Source organism: Bison bison, unplaced genomic scaffold (assembly GCF_000754665.1).
Source record: "Bison bison bison isolate TAMUID 2011002044 unplaced genomic scaffold, Bison_UMD1.0 scf7180017864380, whole genome shotgun sequence".
Lineage (NCBI taxonomy): Eukaryota > Metazoa > Chordata > Mammalia > Artiodactyla > Bovidae > Bison > Bison bison.
In genome coordinates this window covers 3,676,402-3,687,068 of record NW_011494952.1, presented here as the reverse complement: position 1 = coordinate 3,687,068, position 10,667 = coordinate 3,676,402, and the positions used below count along the sequence as shown (strand labels likewise).

The 10,667-nt window shown below is 35.8% G+C and overlaps 1 long non-coding RNA gene across 1 annotated transcript in view; it reads right to left on the bottom strand.

The window, feature by feature from the left end:
* Positions 1–295: 295 nt before the first annotated feature.
* The window catches only part of LOC105001235, a 77,559-nt gene continuing 67,187 nt past the window's right edge, over positions 296–10,667 (bottom strand). The window contains exons 2-3 of the long non-coding RNA XR_826836.1: positions 2,324–2,398; positions 296–619 (exon numbers count right to left, since the gene is read on the bottom strand). This is a non-coding gene — a long non-coding RNA (uncharacterized LOC105001235). The remainder of the gene's footprint in view (positions 620–2,323; positions 2,399–10,667) is intronic.

Below are 10,667 nucleotides of genomic sequence, written 5' to 3'. Positions count from 1 at the left end.
AATACAAGTTCAAGTAGGAAGAGGAACACTAAAACTTACAGATGAAGTTGTTCATGTATTTAAATGGTGGCTGAGTCTTTGGCATTTTGGGTTCCATTGGACACAGTAAATATAATGTTTTAATTTTAAATTATAATTTTTCAATACATCAGCAATTGCATCGTTTGTAACTATTTAGATGTCTGCTAAAACATAACAGATGACACCTTAAAATATACATAAGGGATCAAATTTTTTTAGGTGTTTTACACAAAAATGTTTTAAAAAATTCTGATTTGGATATCTAATAGCATCACGCTATAGTACCCAAACACATCTATGTTTAACAGAGGACATACACCTGCAAACTCACCTCCTCAAATATTTCTCTAATTCTTCTTCCACTTTGCACCCACCCTTACATGGTCTCTCATACGGACCTCTAGTTTCCAGAATGGACCCAGCTCCTTCTCTAGGTAACTTTTTTTCTTTACGTACCTTAGTGCCATGAGTTAGGCTAAACCTTTTTCTTCCTACTTTGGTTCTTTAATGGTTCTCCTTATGAATATTCACCATTGTCTTCTTTTCAGAAGTGGCCAAGATACTGCTCACATAACATTTTTAATCAGCTTTTCAAGTTCTGACAAAATAAAAAAGCCTGTTGGAATTTTTATTAGAATCTCACTGAATTTAGAAGGAAATGATATATTTAGGATATTGGCATTCCTATCTATGAACATCACATATGCTGCAGATTTAGATCTTCTTTAATGTCTTTCACTGAAGTTTTACAGTTTTTTCTACATAAGCCTTCCATATCTTTTGTTCCATTTTTAGATTCCTATATCTCGATATTGGAAATAAAGCTTTAAAGATATGTATTCTATTTGTGATTAGTGTATAGAAATAAAACTGATTTTCATCTGTTGATTTTATATCCAGCTACCATGCTAAAGGCAATGGCACCCCACTCCAGTACTCCTGCCTGGAAAATCCCATGGACGGAGGAGCCTGGTGGGCCGCAGTCCATGGGGTCGCTAAGAGTTGGACACGACTCAGCGACTTCCCTTTCACTTTTCACTTTCATGCATTGGAGAAGGAAATGGCAACCCACTCCAGTGTTCTTGCCTGGAGAATCCCAGGGACAGGGGAGCCTGGTGGGCTGCCGTCTATGGGGTCACACAGAGTCGGACACGACTGAAGTGACTTAGCAGCAGCAGCAGCAGCAGCAACCATGCTAAAGGGCTTGTCTGGTCGCTCAATTGGTAAAGAATTCTCCTGTGATACAGGAGTACGTAGGATAGACGGGTTCAGTCCCTGGGTTGGGAAGATCTCAAGGGCACGGCAACTCATTTCAGTATTCTTGCCTGAGATTCCCATGGACAGAGGAGCCTGGCAGGCTGTAGTAAATGAGGTCACAGACACAAATGAAGTGACTGAGCGTGCATGCAGGCAGCATGCTAAATTCTCTTATCATTCCCAATAAACTATGGGTTTGGGCGGGCATTCTATGTAGATGACTAAGTGTGAATCATAACAATTTTGTTTCTTTCTTTTCTAATTCTTGTTATTCTTTTTACCTGACTTAACTGCAGTGGCTAAGGCAGGCGGCCATTATAGTGTTGAAGTGGTGATATCGGGCATTTTTGTTTTCTTCCTCAATTTGAAGGAAATGTTTCTAATGTTGATTTCTTTATCTCCGTAAGTATACATATTCACCCTGTAAGTTTTATGTTCTTCATTAAAGCATTAACTCTTCAAAAGTTGCCTCTCCTCTGTTCTCTCTATTCTGTCATTTCAGAACTGAAGTTTGTGCTCAAATTCGGCTAGCCTTGACTTTCTTCTAGAGAGGATTTGTCTTTGCTTCTTCTGGGAGCCAAAAGGCTCTAGGTACCTGAGACCAGTTAGGCCAGATTCTCAGGCTTACTATAAGGATCTCAGGTACAGGTCCTTCTACTTGCCACTGACAGCAAAACCCTTTGTGTATGTGAGTGTGTGTGTGTGTGTACATACACGTGTGCACATATAGCTTACAGCTCTGGTTTCAACTCAAGGTTTTTTGTTTGGTTGGTTACTATTATTCTGATTTTAGTCCCTTAGAGATTTTTCTTTCTGGAGATCTCAGCAATGCTATAAAAGTTATGTTTTATGCAAAATTTATGGTTCCTGCAAATTTATGTTTAATGGTTTCAGGAAACAAAATATTATTCACAAAATCCACTGTGCTGCTTATATTGAAGTCCACGAGTAAGGATATTTGAACAGCAAAAAATAGAAGAAGTAAATAATTACAGAATAAAAAGCAATCTTAAATTGCACATATTTGATTTTAAGAAAAACTCACCGTATTATCTCTTTCTCCTTCTGTAAATATAGCCACCAGGAACAGCTGCTCAATGTCCCAACAAGGTCATATTCCCTGATGTTCATTTTGAATGTGTCCAAAAAGGAAAATGGAAAGACAGAATTTTTAAAAGGTTATAACAGAGAGTCATGGAGAATAAATGGACTGGAAAGCCCCTTTCAGGTCTAATCAAGGAACATTTCTCTCCTCTTGGGATAAAGGATCCTTACAATATCTGCCTACTGTGATTTCTCACCTGCTACATATCAGTAACTGCTGTGTCTCCCATTTTTCTCCAGGGAACAGTTATTGATGTTACCATGAGCACATTTTACCTGTGTGTATTGGATGTTTGGGGAACAAATGACTTGCCTTTTTAGTTCATGGTTTTTAGTTCATAGTTCAAGAGAAGCCATACCCAGACATGAAGTGAATTTCTTCCTGATGTAGGAACTGTAATATATCACCCATAGAGCTTGCTCTTTGAACTTGATGACCTCATTGAAAGGCCCTTCTGGCACTGTTATTATCAGTGACATTCACAAAATATTTCTGGTTTGGTACCCTTGCTCATAGATTTGCCTGTTTTTCATCTTGCAAAACTGAAACTCTATGCCCATTAAGCAAATATTCCTTATTCTCTCTCCTCCTAGCCCCTGCTAACCACATTCTTCTGTCTGTCTCTATGGTTTTGATTACTCTAGGTATCTCATATAAGTGGAATCATACACTATTTATCATTTTATGGTTAGCTTATTTTATATAGCTTAATGTCCTCAAGTTTCATCCACATTGTAGCGTATGTCAGAATTGCCTGAGAGTCATGTTTTGGCTGATGGATCGTGAGCAGAAGTGTCTGTCCAGCAGCTTTAAGAGCAAGTGTGTGATTTGATATAATTTTCTTTCCTTGTGTCCCAGTGACAGGCAACCTTACAGACAATGGATGGTACAATACCCTGGGTTTCAGAGTGAGAGAACTAGAGAACCCATAGATGTCTAGTGATGGACATGTATTATGAGCAAGAAACGCATCTTTGTTGTTTTGAGCCTCTGGACCTGGGGATTGTTTGTCACTACAGCATTACCCAGCCCATTTTGATAGATACAAGTACCAGACTAAGAGATGGTATTTACATTATAGTCTTAACCCTGCCACCTATCTATATGCCAAGTCACTTGACTTCTTTAAATGTAAGTTTTCTCACTTGTGACATAGGATTAGTCATTCTCCCTTCTCTGCTTCACTGGATTTTTTTTTTTTTGGATCCAGTATTTGTAAAAGTGAAAAATGTAAAGCATGTGCAAATATATACCAGTAGTATCATTAACACCATTGGATTGGTTTATTCTCCCCTGTATAATGCCAATCTCCAGAAAAAAAAAAAAATTAGAGAAATTATGAGAAGTCAAGAATGTATTTAAATCAGGTAACAGTGAATGGATGACTTGAACATTTCAGCTTGAAGTGGTAATATTTCCATCTAAAGTAGCTAAATAACTATACACACCTTCTTTTATAACCATGAAACCTCTTTAAAAAGTCTTTAATGCTTTTGAAATTTTATTGTAAGTTAAAGAGTTGTAACTAACAAAAGTAAAACCGAAGGTAATTTTAGAAGAAATAAAGTTTATTTTGGCCTTAGAAAATATGACAGTTTTGTGATATCAAGGTGAGAATTGAGATGGCTTGTTTACCAATATCAGTCAAGCTGATTAAACTTTGTTTTCAAACTCCATCTGCCTTTCCTTCACCCCCACTTTCTGAATTTCAAGGGCTTGACCCCTATCTTCCATTGTCATCCTCACATTAGAAAGAATGAATCATAGAGTCCTGTAAAAATGCCCTTTTCTATGGGCACCTAAAGACAGGAGAATCCGGTGACCGCTTTGCAGAGTGTGTGAGCATGTTGAGCAGTTCTGCACTGGTTAATGACAACCACAAACTGGTCACTAGAGGTGTTTGTGAGAGACATTCTGGGTCTTATGGGAATGTTGTTTTTGGCTTGCCGTTTGTTGTGTTATGAATGGCCAAGCAGGGAGGGCAGGGCTCCGTACTACTTCAGTGAAGTGCTATGCTGGCTGGTGCTGACATAGTAATGAAGATGATGTGATGAATAATTATATATGAAACTCTGAGTTACTTCTTCAATCATTTCTTTGTTACTTACAGAAAAAATATTCATTTGTAAAACATTCACTAAACTCTTTAGTTGAAATTTAAGTATAATAAGTATATAGTATCAACAAGAAACTGCTGCTGCTGCTGCTAAGTCGCTGCAGTCGTGTCCGACTCTGTGAGACCCCCTAGACGGCAGCCCACCAGGCTCCCCCGTCCCTGGGATTCTCCAGGCAAGAACACTGGAGTGGGTTGCCATTTCCTTCTCCAACGCAAGAAAGTGAAAAATGGAAGTGAATTCGCTCAGTCATGTCCGACCCTCAGCGACCCCATGGACTGCAGCCTTCCAGGCTCCTCCGTCCATGGGATTTTCCAGGCAAGAATACTGGAGTGGGGTCCCATTGCCTTCTCCGCAACAAGAAACTAGTCACTTTTAACTCAAATAATGTAGTTCTGAGTTCTTCAAAGGATATTTGTGCATGCTAGAGGATGTAGTCATCAGATATACATCTCTTTTTTATGTCCTGACAGTATGTTCACCTTTTGGGCTTTCATTTCTTTGCTTTGTAGATGTTAGCATAATGATGTCACTCTTTCTTCCTAGCATAGTATAAATAAAACCTGAGATTTTACCTGCAGGTTTAATGTGTAGCTTCCTTAATGTGTAGCTTTAAAACTTTGAAGAATTCTATGTACTAATCATACACTTGATTCATATTTGAAAAATATCTAACCAAAATATTCTTTTATATATAGCTGGGCTGAGAAAGGATATTTATATTAAATAGAAAAGGTGAATACTATAAAATAAAATGAACATATAAAATACAAAAAAAAAGAAAAAATGAGGTGATGTCCTTCTTGAAAGAACTTTCTTCTCAATGCCCAATATCTTATTTTTCTCCATGGTTTTTATTTAATTGAATTCTAGTTCACATCTTTGCTTAATAGTTTCTTATGTTCAAGATAATTATAGAAATTACATACAAAATGATATGTATTTTATTACTTAATGTGAAATTAGTTTCTACTTTTGAACATTACATTTGTTTACTGAAACTAAATTTGCCTCTATTAACTGTTTCAAATTCATAAGATTAAAAAAATTAAAAATAATGGTTAATGAAATCAGGATTGTCTTAAGTTACTTTTTAATATACTGCAGTTTAACAAAAATGAGCTTTATAAGTTGAAAATGTCTATAGAGACAATTTTCAAAATTCTTAAAAGCCCTTAGTGTATCTTTTTTTTCCCTATATCTTAATTCATTAATAGGAGAAACCAATTGTTGATTAAGAATGTTAATCACCTTTTTTATTCAAACTGAGCATGTTAATCAACTTTTATCATTCAAACAAAATATTTCCCCCTGAAAAAATTGTAGGTGGTCCAGAAAATTTATTTTAATAGAATGCCAGGTTAGATTTGTTAAGTAAATAGAAGATCTTACAACATGTATTTTGAATTGGAGAATGATTAAGTAATTATCACCAAATGTATAAGATAGATGCTATACTATGTTTTCCTACCATACAAAGTAAAATCTATCCTGTAACAGTGTTAGCAAAAAAGAGATCTAGGTTGATGTTGATTCTTTATGGCTTATTAGGTCAGAATTTCTGTGACTATTGCTAAAATGGATCATAGGACTTTCAGAACAAAAAAGATTTATCACAGAATTTTAGAAATTAAAACAAGTTGTTAGAAATTATCTATCTAGTTCTAGTCCACAATTTTATAGAAGAGGATTAAAATAAGGTAATGATTATGAAGTGAAGTGAAAGTCGCAGTCGGGTCCGACTCTTTGCGACCCCATGGACTATATCCATGGAATTCTCCAGGCCAGAATACTGGAGTAGGTAGCGTTTCCCTTCTCCAGGGGATCTTCCCAACCCAGGAATCGAACCCAGGTCTGCTGCATTGCAGGCAGATTCTTTACCAGCTGAGCCACATAATGATTATAAAATGTTATAAAAATAGCAAAAGAATTTACTCCTTATTAGGTACAGTTAATATGCAACCAGGGCATACTGGCAATCTCTTCCTAAAGATCTTTAGTAATATGATAAATTGCTAGCTTTCACTTATTATGTACTTGTATGAACATTGATATATACTACTAAAGGCATTTTGGGGTGCAATTCCTATATCTGATAAAAGAACATTTCACAAAGTCAATTTCTGATGTGACCTTTTTGGTGACAACATTTACTGAAGGGCATGAATTGACTACTTACAGTATTGGCAAAGGTTTCACCCAGGTTGCAATTCATGATTTCACCAATGGCCATCTCCTCATGTTCATCAATTTCAATAGAAATATATGAAAAGTTCTTGCTACTGTTTCTCTTTCCAACTGTGAGTCCGAAAGTTCTAAGTCGTGTTGGACATGTAGACGGTTAAATGTAAAGAAGAGAGTGAGAAGGAAAAGACGCCTAGTATTGAAGATCCTGCTGGGCCACTTGTTCTCCTGCCTTCCGTACCCAGTTGTCGTAGTTTATAAATGATGCATTAATCAGCCAGGAGCTCAGGGGTTGTGACAGTTCCAAGTCTTTTAAATAAAACACCTCCCTTTACTGCACTGTGGTACAGCTGCACTTGCCAAAAAACAAATATATTAATTTATCCACTGAGAAAGTAATTTTTTTTCTTTCAAGAAGAAGCAGCAATTTTTCTTTTCAAATTTAAAGCAAAATCTAGCTTTTAAGATAGAGCTCTTGACCAAGAGTCACTTGTCTCTCAAGAGTCAGCCTCACTAGAGGAGAACATAGGCAAAACACTCTCTGACATACATAACAGCAGGATCTTCTATGACCCACCTCCCAGAATATCGGAAATAAAAGCAAAAATAAACAAATGGGACCTAATCAACCTTAAAAGCTTCTGCACATCAAAGGAAACTATCAGCAAGGTGAAAAGACAGCCTTCAGAATGGGAGAAAATAATAGCAAATGAAGCAACTGACAAACAACTAATCTCAAAAATATACAAGCAACTCCTCCAGCTCAACTCCAGAAAAATCAAAAAATGGGCCAAAGAACTAAATAGAATTTCTCCAAAGAAGACATACAGATGGCTAACAAACACATGAAAAGATGCTCAACATCACTCATTATCAGAGAAATGCAAATCAAGACCACTATGAGGTACCATTTCACACCAGTCAGAATGGCTGCGATCCAAAAGTCTACAAATAATAAATGTTGGAGAGGGTGTAGAGGAAAGGGAACCCTCTTACACTGTTGGTGGGAATGCCAACTAGTACAGCCACTATGGAGAACAGTGTGGAGATTCCTGAAAAACTGGAAATAGAACTGCCTTATGATCCAGCAATCCCACTGCTAGGCATACACACTGAGGAAACCAGAAGGGAAAGAGACACGTGTACCCCAATGTTCATCGCAGCACTGTTTATAATAGCCAGGACATGGAAGCAATCTAGATGCCCATCAGCAGATGAATGGATAAGAAAGCTGTGGTACATATACACAATGGAGTATTACTCAGCCATTAAAAAGAATACATTTGAATCAGTTCTAATGAGGTGGATGAAACTGGAGCCTATTATACAGAGTGAAGTAAGCCCGAAGGAAAAACACCAATACAGTATACTAACGCATATATATGGAATTTAGAAAGATGATAACAATAACCCTGTGTACGAGACAGCAAAAGTGACGCTGATGTATAGAACAGTCTTATGGACTCTGTGGGAGAGGGAGAGGGTGGGAAGATTTGGAAGAATGGCATTGAAACATGTGTAATATCATGTATGAAACGAGATGCCAGTCCAGGTTCAATGCACGATACTGGATGCTTGGGGCTGGTGCACTGGGACAATCTGGAGGGATGGTATGGGGAGGGAGGAGGGAGGAGGGTTCAGGAGGGGGAGCACATGTATACCTGTGATGGATTCATTTTGATATTTGGCAAAACTAATACAATTATGTAAAGTTTAAAAATTAAAAAAAAAAAGAGTCAGCCTCAGTGTTGTTAAATTCATTTTCAGGTTTTATTAGAGAAAGATTTCCATTAGAAGTATAGCCAGCGTAGGATTTTACCTGCTTGATTTTACATATCTAATTTTTCAAATGGAAAGTACAGCAAAAGACTTGCCACCTTTACCTTCACCATCAGCCTCAATACTTCCATAGAGAATTTGTAAATTTCTGTATGTTGAATTAAGTAATTCCTCAGCATCATTATAATTCTGTGGCAATAAACCCCAAATTAACAAGGTTAATATCAAAAGGTTATACAAAATTAGATAAAATGTCAGTCTGATGCCATAGTAATCAATTTAAAAAATGAGACTACAAATCTGAGTCTATTATTATGATCATCATATTTATGATTGTATGAATAAAGTTATTCATTCCAGAATGTTAACAAGATGTCTTTCATGTATCATTAAAATAACTTGTTTCAAATACTTGGCTAAATTATTGAAGTACTTTCAATATTAATAATTTCGTACAAATGTCTAGCAAGAATAACCAGTCAAAATTAAGTAACCATCAATTAGGATAGATTATTTCTGTTGGCTTTCATTTGCTTTCCTAATAATCAACTTGATTTTTTTCTAAAATAGGTCAATATGAAATGAGTGCTAGTCATTTCACACTTCTAGCTTTTAATAAACCAAAACTGTTTAAAGAAATTAGTGATTCTCTTGTAAGTTATTAATCTTTACAGATATATCATGTTTTCATCCTTTAAATTTGATATGCTCATTTTCTCTTTAATTATCATATACTAATATGATAATAGCACAGTAATTTTATTAGTTCTATTTCTAATAAATTTTGTAAAATTGATTTACTCTAAAATTAATCATATATGACTGTAGCACAAGCATCATTCTCATTATTACACTATTGATTAAGGGGAATTTATTTTCAAGATGTTTAGCTTAAAATATAAAAGAGGGCATTAACATCCTTAATTTTTGAATTATTTTGTACTCTGGTTTTGAGTTTTGTGACTCCATGTCTAATACCTAAATCTCTCATTAATTTAGGCTAAAGTCCAAGAGATAAAGAGTCAAACCCTTTGAATTTTCTTTTAGCAAGGGTATAATTCTAGCAAGAGTCATATTATTTAACAAGGTATAGGAAATAATACAGATCTGAAATGTCAAATAGGAAAATTAAACTTTTGAATCTTAGACATGTTGAAAGAGATGCTGGGTTTTTGACAGAAGCTGAAACTCCTCCATGGTTTCTATATTTGAGAAAGGTCATTCCCTTTATGTATTTATAGAATTTATCACTTCACTTAGCAATTGCTAAGTTACAGAAGAATAATAAAATAGAAAAAATTATGAAAATAACTGCAGAATAAAGATAAACAGAATCATTATCCTGAAAACATTATTCTTTCCTGAAAATTCAATCAACCAATTATTCTTAATGTTAAGTTTATCATTTAACTTAATTGGGGTCAATTCCTTTCTCACCTACATTACTCAAAAGCAGTACATATTTTCTTAATGGCTTTGTTTTAATGGCTTATTTTTCTTCTCTTAAATTATATCTATTGATCTTATTTTGCTAAATAAATGCTATGCTTAGGAAAGCATGCCATTTTTCTAACTGCTTTCTACACTTTCTAAATATTTCCCCTTTTAAAAATAGAGTTGGAATCTGTTTAGATAATACCTTAAACACTTCAGGAAACTTTTATAAAGTATGAGTTAGAAACTTTGCAAATACTGATTAATTAATTTGGAATTATTTAATTTGGAATGTAGAGTATCCTGATAGCAACTAATGGAGAGTCAGGTGGTAAATAAACCTCTCACAAGCCACTCTTGGTAATAGCTTAGGCATACAGTTGTGAATACACCAGACATGATTCCTGACCTTATGGGACTTCTAACTGGAATGAATTTTCTAACGCATAAGACCTCATTGCTTGAAATGTGGTTCTGCCTCAGATGGACCTGGTATGATTGCTCAAACCTGATGTCCAGGTCTCACAGGGTCTCCTGATTACCTTTCCAAATGCTGAAAATATGTCATTCAGTTCACTTCAGTTGCTCAGTTGTGTCCGATTCTTTGCAACCCTATGGACTGCAGCATGACAGGCTTCCTTGTCCATCACCAACTCCCAGAGCTTGCTCAAACTCCTGTTCATCAAGTCGGTGATGCCATCCAACCATCTCATCCTCTGTTGTCCCCTTTTCATCATGCCTTCAATCTTTCCCAGCATCGGGTCTCTTCCAAT